The sequence below is a fragment of the Odocoileus virginianus genome, unplaced genomic scaffold, assembly GCF_023699985.2.
Source record: "Odocoileus virginianus isolate 20LAN1187 ecotype Illinois unplaced genomic scaffold, Ovbor_1.2 Unplaced_Contig_16, whole genome shotgun sequence".
Lineage (NCBI taxonomy): Eukaryota > Metazoa > Chordata > Mammalia > Artiodactyla > Cervidae > Odocoileus > Odocoileus virginianus.
This window is the reverse complement of record NW_027224333.1, coordinates 1,020,232-1,033,339: the sequence shown is the minus strand read 5'-3', so window position 1 is coordinate 1,033,339 and position 13,108 is coordinate 1,020,232. Positions and strand designations below refer to the sequence as shown.

General features: G+C 39.6%; 1 protein-coding gene and 1 non-coding gene across 2 annotated transcripts in view; both read right to left on the bottom strand.

Moving 5' to 3' along the window:
• The window catches only part of MID1 (midline 1), a 395,950-nt gene that overhangs the window by 226,501 nt on the left and 156,341 nt on the right, over positions 1-13,108 (bottom strand). The window lies entirely within an intron of this gene.
• TRNAG-CCC (transfer RNA glycine (anticodon CCC)) lies at positions 9,725-9,796 on the bottom strand. Its single transcript has one exon. It is a non-coding gene; the product is annotated as a tRNA-Gly (tRNA).

The window sequence follows — 13,108 nt, the reverse complement described above, 5'->3', positions numbered from 1 at the left end:
ATGGGCATGAGTTTGAGCAAACTCCAGGATATGGTGAAGGACAGGGAAGCCTGGCAACTGCAGTTCATGGAGTCTTGGAGAGTTGGACATAACTGGGAAACTGAACAACCACCACCACCACCACCTCTGGCCCTGTGCAGTTCTTACTGAGTCAGTGACCAGAGTTGGTATATAAATAGCTCAACTCTCTCTTCACCTGGATGAGATACCTCTGAGGAGTGTGTTTGATACTATATTGTCACCCTGCTTATTTAACTTAAATGCAGAGTACATCATGCAAAATGCCGGGCTGGATGAAGCTCAAGCTGGAATCAAGATTGCTTGGAAAAAATATCAATAACTTCAGATATGCAGATGACACTACACTTATGGGGTCGCAAGAATCAGACATGACTTAGTGATTAAACCACCACCACCCTTATGGCAGAAAGCACAGAGGAACTAAAGAGACTCTTGATAACAGTGAGGAAGAGAATGCAAAAGCCGTATTAAAACTCAACATTCAAAAAACAAAGATCATGGCATCCAGTTCCATTACTTCATGGCAAATAGATGGGGTAAACAATGGAAACAGTGACAGACTTTATTTTCTTGGGCTTCAAAATCACCACAGATGGTGACTGCAACCATGAAGTTAAAAGATGCTTGCTCCTTGGAAGAAAAGCTATGACCAACCTAGATAGCATGTTAAAAGCAGAGACATTACTTTGCCAACAAAGGTCCGTCTAGTCAAAGCTATGGTTTTTCCAGTAGTCATGTATGGATGTGAGAGTTGGACCATAAAGAAGGCTGAGCACTGAAGAATTGATGCTTTTGAACTGTGGTGTTAGAGAAGACTCTTGAGAGTCCCTTGGACTGCAAGGAGATCCAACCAGTCCATCCTAAAGGAAATCAGTCCTGAATATTCATTGGAAGGACTGATGCTGAAACTGAAGCTCCAATATTTTGGCCACCTGATGCAAAGAGCTGACTCATTAGAAAAGACCCTGATGCTGGGAAAGATTGAAGGCAGGAGGAGAAGGGGATGACAGAGGATGAGATGGTTGGATGGCATCACTGACTCAATGGACATGAGTTTGAGTAAACTTGGGGAGATAGCAAAGGACAGGGAGGCCTGGTGTGCTGCAGTCCATGGGGTCACAAAGAGTCAGATAGGACTGAGACACTGAAAAACAACCTAGAGTTCCCCAGTATGATTAAGCTCTAGGTGTTCAGAGTGGTAACTGACTTGGTAACACATTATTGGTTTCCTTTCCTCCTCTGTCTCTCTCCTCCAAATAAATTACTTGCACTTGAAATTTTGTTTCAAGATCTACATCCAGGAGAACCCAAACAAAGACAGTAAACTACCTACTGGATGTCTTGAAGGACAGGAGTTGGATCTATGCAGATGATGGCAACGATTTAGGGGGAAAAGAAGCTAACAATGTGATGATGAACAGAATGAGCTACTTGGATGGTAAACAGGATAAAATCTTCCACAGGTCCCATCTACCCTATGTCCAAGAGTCTGGGAGATTTACCTGATAAGCAAGTAATTGAAACAAGACTGAATATAAGGGAAATGTTGGGTCATAACCCACTTCATCTATAACATGGGCATCAGTCACTCTGCCCAATATCCACAGGGCAATAAACTGGTGGAATTTAATTTCTTTTCATGTGGAGCTATTCAAGCATTACTTCGCAGATTTTTATGGGAGAATGATCCTCTAATATGTTTCTTTGTCTAAGAGCTAAGTACAACTTAAAACAGATAACCAGGAGTGTTCCAATAACTATGTTCAAATATTTATGCAACATTGACTTTCTGAGCATAGAGTTAAATTGGTTAGTTCTTTTGCCAAATGCCTTCAGACTTCATTGACTTTTTTTTTGGAATTAGTACAAAAGCAGAGATTATATCCAAAACTTGTTCAAGGATTCTGTGTGGTCCAGAAAATGATGAGTCTTTACTGGTACACAGGAATTAAATATTGAACATGTTAACTCTTCATCTTTTGGGACAGTGAGCAACCAAGGTGTCTGGACTGACTCAGGAAAGACCTATATATAAATCTCTGACCTATTCTTCTAAAAGAGCAGAAAAATTCTTGATAGTTCAGAATGATGCTAAGAAAAAGAGTAATTTCAGCCATTTAGGAGACAATGCTGAGCATCTGAACAGGTTCCCTTTGCCCACAGCCAGTATTATTGTCACTGCTTTGTCAAGAATTCTGAGATCCTTTGAGCATGAAAGGGAGGATAGGGAATCAAATCTCTCTACTTCATAGAGAACGTATTAGAACCGCTTCAAAATTAGCCTCGGCTCAGCTTAATGAAATTTCCCCATTGTTTAGCAGCAGCCCACCAAATTCATAGCATTCAAACTTTAGCCCTTTGACTGTAAAAAGACTGGGAAATCAGACAACCTACAAAATGAAGATGATTATTCCTCTTCCCCAGGTTCACAAAAGGACTCAAACCTGCTCAGCCTCCAGAGGAGGCTAAATATTAGAGGCATCCTGACTGAAGACATGCTTTATTCTCAAGTGCACAGTTAAACGCATAAAATGCCTATGTTATTGAGCTAGAAGTTTCTGCTATTAAAGTCGCCAGCCCTGCTGTGTTCGAGAAATCATTCTCAAGAATGGCAGAGTAACCAAGAGATGTGAACTGGGATCACTCCCCTCTGTGTCCCTGAAGGGTCTCCAGTGGGATTTTCCTTGGAAGGCCCTCTCCATGGAGACTTCTCCCCAACTCTGGTTAAATTAATTTGCCTTCACTGGCCTGAGATAAGAAAAGTATAATTGCTTTTCCACCCCTCATCCCTTCCACTCTGCACCCACACAAAATCTTTGCATTTCCAATACTCCTGAAAGTATCACTGCGATAGCCACATGACTCTGTTTGACATCAATACGTGCATAAAGTCTGACCCTCATAGCTCACTGTTATCACTTGCTGTTTGTGTATTCATCTCCCTTTGGCCTGAACAACAAGGCACCTAAACTTACAGTCTTCAGAGCACCAGTCAGTGATGCAATGTAGCAAACAAAGGATCTCTTGATTTAAATTATACCACTGTCAAATGCTGATGTGTGTAAATAATTAATTGTATTTTCACTGGTGAGTCCAGTTTGATCTTTCAATCTCTGGTGACCCCTGGGGTCTGCAGCTCCCCAAGAAGCAGAGACATTTAGGATTTTTTATTACCAGCTCATAACTAATTTATAGATCACTATGGAGTCAGGTGCACAGATTCAGGGCCTCATTTTTCATTCTAAGTAGCTCCAGTGTTAAGGGCTGGCTACTTCCCAGAAATCAATGAAAGGGAATAGAGATGTGGACAAGACCCCGATGCCATGGCACGGGTATCTTTCAGAAGAAGCATAAATATCTCCAGGTAAAGAATTTCCTATTTACAAACAACCAAGCTGTCTGTCGGCTAAAAACCCATGTATGTTGCATACTGAAAAAAAAAGATCATTAAAATTATGTTCTTCATCTCTGATTTGCCTTCTTTAGTGAAGTTTTTATAAAAACAATTCCATTAGACTCAAACTTGGAGGAAGTACTAAGGCTTTTTAAAAAAGAGAAGGGACATTCTTAACAGGAAAATTTTATCATGGCAGGAAATGAGCTTGAAAGAAAGGGAAAACACTTGAAGCCTAACTACAGCTTTGATATAGCACATGTGCTATGTGTTTTAGACAACAGCATTGAGTATGGAGTTTATTTCCCTATGATTTTTCAAAGTTTATTTTTAAATTAAAAAAAAAAATTTTTGGCTGTGCCACATGGTATGTGGGATCTTAGTTCCTCGACCAGGGATTGAACCCCCACCCCGTGGATTGGAAGTATGGACTCTTAACCACTGGACCCCCAGGGAAGTTCTCCCTTATGATTTTCTAAAGTGTATAGTATCATATGCACATGTTGATATGTGATAGAAAGAAGAGAAACGTGCAAAGGCTGAAAGGGCCATTTATTACAGACCTTCAAAGAAACCAACAATGACTTAGGGATGTGTATTACATTCCTGACTTTTCTGTGGTTTCTTCGATAGCATCAAGAGTTTTCTGCGAAGATACTCAAGAATTCCATCTCCATCATAGCAAAGTAAGTACTCCCGCCCTCTGACCCCTCAGTCGTGTCCACAACTTCGACACACAAAGCTCGTTCTCCCAGAGCTGAGGAAAGATGGGCGGCGTAAAGAAAACCTACACCCAGTGGCATCTGAAACAAGTACTGGTGGAATAAAGAAATCTCTGAACATATTCATAAGGAGTGTTTCTTTAGGGTACTTTTCTCTGTCTTGGGGACAGCACCGAAGCTGTGTCACATTCTGAAACTGTTGCTATGGCAAAGCGTCCTGTTTTATTGACTATGGAGCACATTGTTGTGTTTAAGTCATGTAAATGATCAGGATACAAAGGAAAGGGCCCCCTGGCAGCCCCAGTGCAGGGGTCTCTCCCCCTTGACACACACATTTTCACAGCCTGGGAAGGCATTTCTTTCAAAAAGCCCCACTCCCTGGGTGCTGCGAACTGGTCTTTGGAGACATTTATGAGATCTCCATATCTTTGAGAATTGATTCTGCAAGGGCAAAAGAATTCACAATCATGAAGCCCTTGCTTTTATTTTAAGGCCAGGATCTTTCTATAGAGATTTTGCATTCTCTACCTATTAACACATTTTACTTTCCAGGCTGCTGATCTTGTCTAATATTTCAACTTTCTATCAATTTCTGTCACTTGGAAGCAAAGTAGGAGAGTTTCTCTTTTGTTCCCCCTGTATCTCTCGAATATGTGTTTTTAATTAAGTATTTTACTACAGCATCAATTCACACTGATTAGACATAATTACAGAAACAAAATATGCAGAATACATTTTAATAATGCCTGCCACCTCTGAGGAAACAATGAAGATCTAATTTAATGATCTAAGTGTTTTTTGAAAGCAAGATGGAGTTTAAAAATAGTCATATGTTTTGAAAAGGAGCTTATTAGTATTTTTGATATAAATATAAGCTAAAATGCACCATTATCAGGGTTTCAAAACACGTAATTAAAAAAAACACTGAGGGCAACATTTTTTTACATGAAGAATCAAATCACACTCTAATAATAAAAGCTTGATCCAATGAAAACAGTTTCAACTGTGACACTTGAGACAAGCTGTGATAATTTGTAGTCCAATTTCTCAGGGAAATTTTACCACTATGAAAATTGATTTTTGATGGTATTCTGTCCAATGTCTATTTTCAGGGTTTAACGCTACTTATGCTTATGAAGAATGTTATCAGTGGGGGAAACTGCATGAAGGGTGCACATGAATTCGCTGTACTAGTTTTACAACCTCTTGTGTTTTAAACTATTTCAAAAAACAAAACAGAAAAAAAACTAGAGCAAAAAATCTATTTCTGATGCTGAATAAAAATATATTTTTCTGACTTGTAAAAAAACGTGCTGTCTCAGTAGACTTTAGATAATTACAGCTACAGAGCCATCTGACACATTATTTCCAGCACTTGTGTAGGTGTCTGGAGTCAAGGGGTTTTGGACAATAAGTTAACTTTCTCAAGAAAAATTCTATTTATTCCACATTTTCAATTCACTCAGAAAAGAATTCTGTAAACAATATAAATGAGAGATCTATTTACTTTTACTGCTTCAGATGCCCTTCCAATAGTTATTAAAATAGTATTTACAATTCCCATAAACCTAGTTGTGTCACTGAATCTCTCACTTTGTTTAGATTTTTTGTTCTCTTTTGAAAAACTTGGTAGTTAAAATCCTAGTTTTGCATTCCTCCACTTCATGAGGGAAGTTCAGAGATTAATAAAAGGAATAGGAAACAGCACACACCAAGATTATACATAACGTAAATATCTGTTCATATTTTGCTTGGGTGTAACTGGGTGTGTGTGTGTATGTGTAGGTTTGGGAAAGTGTGTAATCTTGCAATGTCAGGATCAAGAAGATCATAGGAATTGCCTAATTCAACCTAAATATTAATACGTTAAGTATAAATATATTTGATATGTACATAATGCATACTGCTGGTTATATAATAATTTTTTGCATTTCCATGGCATTCTTTAGGGCTTCCCTCATGGCTCAGTGGTAAAGACTCTACCTGCTAATGCAGGAGACACAGGTTCGATCCACAGTCAGGGAGATCCCCTAGAGAAGGAAATGGCAACCCACTTCAGTATTCTGGCCTGGAAAATTCCATGGACAGAGGAGTCTGGTGGGCTACAGCCATGGGGTCAGAAAGAGTCAGACACAACTGAACGACTAAGCACACATGCACGGCATTCTTTAAGGGACCATGGCGGCACCACACCTCATTTTATCCTAATATAATTCCGTGAAGTTACAAGAGGTTGTTACCATTATTCTTATGGAGAAAGTGGGCAGCTAACTTCAAAGGATATCCAGCCTCTGGCTTACTCTTACTAGGCATGCTAAAGTGAGATTAGAAATTAAAACCCAGATTCCATACTACTCAGCCATGAAGAAGAATGAAAGAATGCCAACATGGATGGACCTAGGGATTATCATACTAAGTGAAAGTAAGTCAGACAGAGAAAGACAAATATCATATGATGTCACTTTATATGTGGAATCTAAAATGACACAAATGAAACTATCTATGAAGCAGAAACAGACTCACAGACATAGAGAACAGACTTGTGGTTGCCAAGGGGAGAGAGGAGGGGAGGGATGGAGTGGGAGTTTGGGGTTAGCAGATGTAAGCTTTTATATATAGAATGATAAACAACAAGGTCCTACTGTATAGCACAGGGAACTATATTCAATATTCTATGACAAAACATAAAGGGAAAGAAAATGAAAAATGTGAAAGTGAAAGTTGCTCAGTCATGTCTGACTCTTTGCAACCCCATGGACTATACAGTCCATGGAATTCTCCAGGCCAGAATACTGGAGTGGGTAGCCTTTCCCTTCTCCAGGAGATCTTCCCAACCCAGGGATTGAATCCAGGCCTCCTGTATCACAGGCGGATTCTTTACCAGCTGAAACACCAAGGAAGCCCAATATGAAGAAGGACATATATATAAAACTGAATTACTTTGCTAAAATTGAACACCACATTGCAAATAAACTATACTTTAATAAAAATAAATTTAAAAAAACCCAGAATCCACATCCTTGCTCAAGGTACTTCACTCTGAGGCACAGTCTCTAAAGCTACAGCCATGGTTAGATTGTCTTGTTTGACATCTCCAATAGTGCCACTTGGAGAAAATATTTAATAGGCTGATTCATGTCAATGTATGGCAAAAACCACTACAATATTGTAAAGTAATTAGCCTCCAATTAAAATAAATTAATTAATTTAAAAAATAACAGGAGTTAGGTATCTCTTTTTATCAATAAATTATAACAAGTAAAAGCATTTTGTGCTTCACCTGGGAACACTGGATTCCTTTTCTTTTCCTAACAGCTTCACTGACATATAATTCAACTACCATATAGTTCATTTAATGTGCACCTGCCAAGGTTTTATTTTGAATATCCACAGAGATGTAGAACTATCAGAACAACTTAATTACAGAACAGACTCACTCCCCTTGAAAGAAACCTTGTAGCCATTAGCCATCACTCCCTACTCCTCCCACCCTCCACTCCCAGCCCCTGACAACCACTAGCCTACCTCTTGTTTACATGGAGATTTACCTAATCTTGACATTTCAAAAAAAGAAACATACAATATGTGATCCTGTGTAACTTAGCATAGGATAGCATGTATCAGTACTCCATTCCTTTTTATTGTTGAGTAATATTCCATTCCATGGATATGCTCAGTTCAGTTCAGTTCAGTTCAGTCGCTTAGTCATGTCCAACTCTTTGCGACCCCATGAACTGCAGCATGCCAGGCCTCCTTGTCCATCACCAACTCCTGGAGTTTACCCAAACTCATGTCCATTGAGTCGGTGATGCCATCCAACCATCTCATCCTCTGTCGTCCCCTTCTCCTCCTGCCCTCAATCTTTCCCAGCATCAGGGTCTTTTTGAATGAGTCAGCTCTTCGCATCAGGTGGCCAAAGTATTGGAGTTTCAACTTCAGCATCAGTCCTTCCAGTGAACACCCAGGACTGATCTCCTTTAGGATGGACTGGTTGGATCTCCTTGCAGTCCAAGGGACTCTCAAGAGTCTTTTCCAACACCACAGTTCAAAAGCATCAATTCTTCAGCACTCAGCTTTCTTTATAGTCCAACTCTCACATCCATACATGACCACTGGAAAAACCATAGACTTGACTAGACAGACCTTTGTTGGCAAAGTAATGTCTCTGCTTTTTAATATGCTGTCTAGGTTGGTCATAACTTTCCTTCCAAGGAGTAAGTGTCTTTTAATTTCATTGCTGCAATCACCATCTGTGGTGATTTTGGAGCCCAGAAAAGTATGGATATGCTACATAAAGTATTTATACCTTCATTGGTTGATGGACATTTGGTTCTTTCCATCCTTTGCCTATTGTGAATGATGCTGTTATAAGCATTTATGTACAAGGTTTTTTTTTTTAATTGAAGGAAAATTCTTTTATAACGTTATGTTGGTTTCTGCCATACAACAATGCAAATCAGCCATAATTATACATTTATCACCTCCCTCCTGAGTCTCCCTCCCTTCATGTTCAAGTTTTTGTGTGGACATATGTTTTCATTCCTATTGGGTCTATATCTTGAAGTGAAATGTTGTGTCATATGTTAACTTTATGTTTAACTTTTTGAGGAACTGCCAGAATATTTCCAAAATGGCTGCGTCATTTTGCACACCGCCAATAATTCCTTTCTTTAACGTGAGCTGATCCAACCACTCTGAGGGCTCCTGTCTTTACTACAATTAGTAAACTCCAGTGTTTCTTGTTTCACACACTACTGAGTCTGGACCGGTGAAAGGTGCCAGAGTGTCTTTGCCTCACTGTGATTTCAGCAAAGTGATTAGGTATTAGAATGGGAAGCAAGGAAATGAAGGATGTGTTTATCAATTCTACCTCTAGAGTGTGAATTACATTTTGGCAGGGACAATTAAAATTTGAGACTACAACACACACACACACACACACACACACACAATTCAATCAGCTCTATAAAAATAAAAACAAACTAGATCAACCAACCAGTCAAATAGAAACTCCCCATGTGGAGGCATGTGCTCCTTCACATCCTGAAGGATTAGGAGATATCTGAATGGTTTTTATGGTTTTGTAGTTTTCAGTAGCAAGAGATATTTTTGGCTATAAAGACATCCATGCAAAAGCCCTCACACCTGCTTCCTGCACAGAGACACACAACGATGAAAAAAGTCTCCAAAGATTCATGAATAAACCTTTTATAATCTCAAGGATTCTTAAGTTTCTAGACAGGGATCAATACAGACCTTGGTTTTTAAGGCAAGCTGGGACACCTTCTGGAATTTAAAACACATGCTTGGCCCCTGACAAATCAAGTAAGAGTCTGGAGGTGAAGGAGACTGTTTCTTTTGTGCACAAACCTGGCAATGCTCTGACTGGCTCTTTCTGTGTGGCCACAAAGGTGTGTGCCCCAGAAGATGCAGATGTCCCCTGGCTGGCACTGCTGGGCAGATGGGTCTGAAGTGGGCCATTTTTTTCTCCTTTAGATTCATTCTCTTTTTTTAAAAAAAAAAAAAACATTTATTTATTATTTTTATTTGGCTTCACCAGGTCTTAGTCGGAGCATGTGGGATCTAGTTCCCTGACCAGGGATCGAACCCGGGCCCCTGCACTGGGAGTACAGAGTCTTAGCCACTGGACCACCAGGGAAGTCCCTAGCTTGATTCTTATAAGATCCATCAGTTGATGCTTTTGACTTGTTTCTATCTGTGAGCCTTGTGGCTCGATTTCAGCAAAGCCAGTACAAAGCTGGAAGAGAAACTTGTGTGGGATGTTTCTCTCATTCCATTGCTGTTCCCCACCTCCCACGTGACACTCACAACATGATAGGCAATTAAACCAACATTCTGGCTGGGGAATCATCTCCAGCAGGGAGAACTGGAAAGTTCTGAGTGAAAATGGAAGAGAAGAGGAAGAAGGGATGACTAAAAAGAAAGAGCAAGAAAAGGGAGTGTGAAATAGGGAAAGAGTACATCCTGGGACAAAGGTCAGAAAGGAGGGACAGAGAGCAGAGAGCAAAAAATCAAGGAGGCATCCTTGGGCCGAAGGTATTAGCAAGCACTCTTCTCCTGGGACTATCCTGGTTCCCGCTGAGGTCTTCATTGCCCTTGGGTGGTACAATTATTCATTGGTAATGCCCAACTTGGCTTCCCCCATAGCTCAGTCATAAAGAATCTACCTGCCAACAGATTTTGATCCCTGGGTTGAGAAGATTCCCCTGGAGGAGAAAATGGCAACCCACTCCAATATTCTTGCCTGGAGAATCCCATGGACAAAGGAGCCTGGCGGGCTATAGTCCATGGGATTGCAAAGAGTTGGACATGGCTAAGCATGCATGCACAATGCCCAACTTGAGTTTGCCAATGAGTTCAAACCACCACAGGAGTTACCAGTGATTTATAGCTTTGCAAACTGAAATTCAAACTCAAAGTGCTTTTGATAAACTGCAATAAAATATTACAAAGCACAGAGAAGAAATCCCCTCTAGGTTATAGATAACACACAAAGAAGGAAAACAAAACAAAAAAAATGTTTAACAAGAGAGGAATCAACAAAGCTAGACAGCTAACTAATGGCAAGCACTGATTATCAAAGTAAGGCGAATATGGAGATACACTGAAGTATTAGTTACTCATCCTGAGAAAATGCAGCCATTCAAACTATTTCAAAGGTACTCTGTCTAGTTCTGAGTGCCACCGTTAAAGAGGGGTGTGGTGAACTTGGCAAGAGTTCAGAGGAAAGCCACAAAGAAGATCAAAGAGGTGAAGAAAAGGGACCTGAGAGCAAAGAGTCAGGGAGCTGAAAAAATTCATCCTGGAGAAGAGAAGGTTAAGGAGATAACTGACTTCTGGTCCTCAGCTACAGGAGGAACTTTACACAGGCGGTGGCCACCTGCCCTCCATCTCCACTATGGATGGACGGACAGAGGCAAGAGGCTTAAACAGGCAGCATGGGAGAATCTCAGTTAAGTATAAGGAATTCCACGACATGAGAAATGGCAAATAATGAAATGGGCTCCTGATTATGGATGGGAATAATGAATATCCTCGGGTGTCTTAGAAAAGAGGTAAGACCCTCCTGTGTGTGGGATGCCTTGCTACCTGGAGTTGGGGGTGGGATGATGAAGGGTTGCTATTCTCACATTCTAGAATACAATTGTGTATTCATCGCTTGTCTGACCAAATTTCTCACATTTCTCAGCCTTGAAGCAAAATCCTTTGCCCTTCATACCAGTTTGAGATACAACCATTTCATCTGTGAAAAAGAGGACTGGAAAAAAAAATCTTTGAAGGGTGGGAATTTGTTGAAGGAAACAAGTGAGCCAAACAAGACTCACAAGGGTGGGGGTGGGGTAAGGCACCTCGGAGTGCATGCTGGGATTAGGGCTAATTAAGATGTTGACTGAATCTATGCTAGTCATGTCCCACCAGACTCTGCTGGATTAGTATGTAAATTGGCAAACTCTGTTCTGAAATTGCCCTACCAGCTGAGGTCTAATTACTGACTAGACATAACAAATAATAATGGGATTTGTATTTTAGGATGTTTAATTATGGAAATACATGTCTGGAAAAAAATACCAGTTGTATTACACAGACAGAGAACTCATAATGTTTTCCCCAAAGTTTATGAAATTTTACACCTTTAATAAGAACACCACGAATGAGGATGGGTGGGGAACTCCTTACAGAGATCTAGCATTTGTGAAGGGAAACCAGAATCACAATGATTAATTCGCCGCTTGAGTCATTTCCCCAAAGCTTCTCAAAGACTAATTGTTTCATTGCTGATACACAGCATCTTGTGAGCTTTTAGTTCTATCACCAAAAGAACTGGAACTCATCCATGAAGAATAACCAAGATGCTATGGATTTCACTCAGCTACTCCGCAGCATGCATTCAGATGGAATTAAAAGCAACAGGCCAACAATGAAACAAAATGAAACCCCTAACATCGTTTTTCTTCCCAGGAATTATTCTACGATATTGAAATCATTAAATTTATAAATCAGAAAATGGTGAGTCCAATTCTGAGGCAAAAGAGTGTATTTCATGGCTTTACAGAAAAACAGCTTAGGTCTAGAATTCACTGGATGGGTATCTGGGGATAGAAACTTCTTTGCAACTATTTATTACATCAGTCTGTGGCCCATCCTTTCCAAAAAGTAACTCACAGAGGAACGGTTATAAACTGAATTTTACACAGAGTTGGAAGAGTTCTGTGTGCCCACTGTATCGCTCTTTCTCCCATAATTTTAAAGGCATATGGGTGATCATTAAATCTTTATTAGGCTTTACATCATAAAATAAATTATTCATGTTCTTCTAATACATTCTGATATCTTTACAGCCCTTCTGCCCACACTTAGCTAAACAAACCTCATTTGCATAACATTTTGATTTTAATTTAGGACAGTTTTGTTATGAAAATATAAGGCTTAAATGCCCATTATGTCCCAATTATGTGTCTATTTCCCACACTTTTCTTGGGTCCATACAGTGCAAGACTAATGAGGAAAAGTTCACATAATTAACAAAGACGATGATTTTCTTTCACTTATAAGAAGTTTTCGAATGTTCGCTCTTGCTGTTCCGTGGAAAGAAGATGGGTATTATCAAATAAAATTCAATAAAGAACCTCATGTTTACAGTAGCTTCAAGTATATGTATATATACATTTAAATTTTTATTGGAATATAGTTGCTTTAAAATGTTGTATTAGTTTCTACTGTACAGCCAAGTAAATCAGCTATATGTACACATGTATTCCCTCTTTTTTTGGTTATTTCGTTCCCATTCAGGTCCCCAAAGATCATCGAGTAGTGTTCCCTGTGCTATATAGTAGGTTCTCTTTAGTTATCTATTTTATATTGAATACATGTATATATATATCAATCCCAATCTCCCTTCTCTCTTGGTGTCCATATGTTTGTTCTCTACATCTGTCTCTATTTCTGCTTT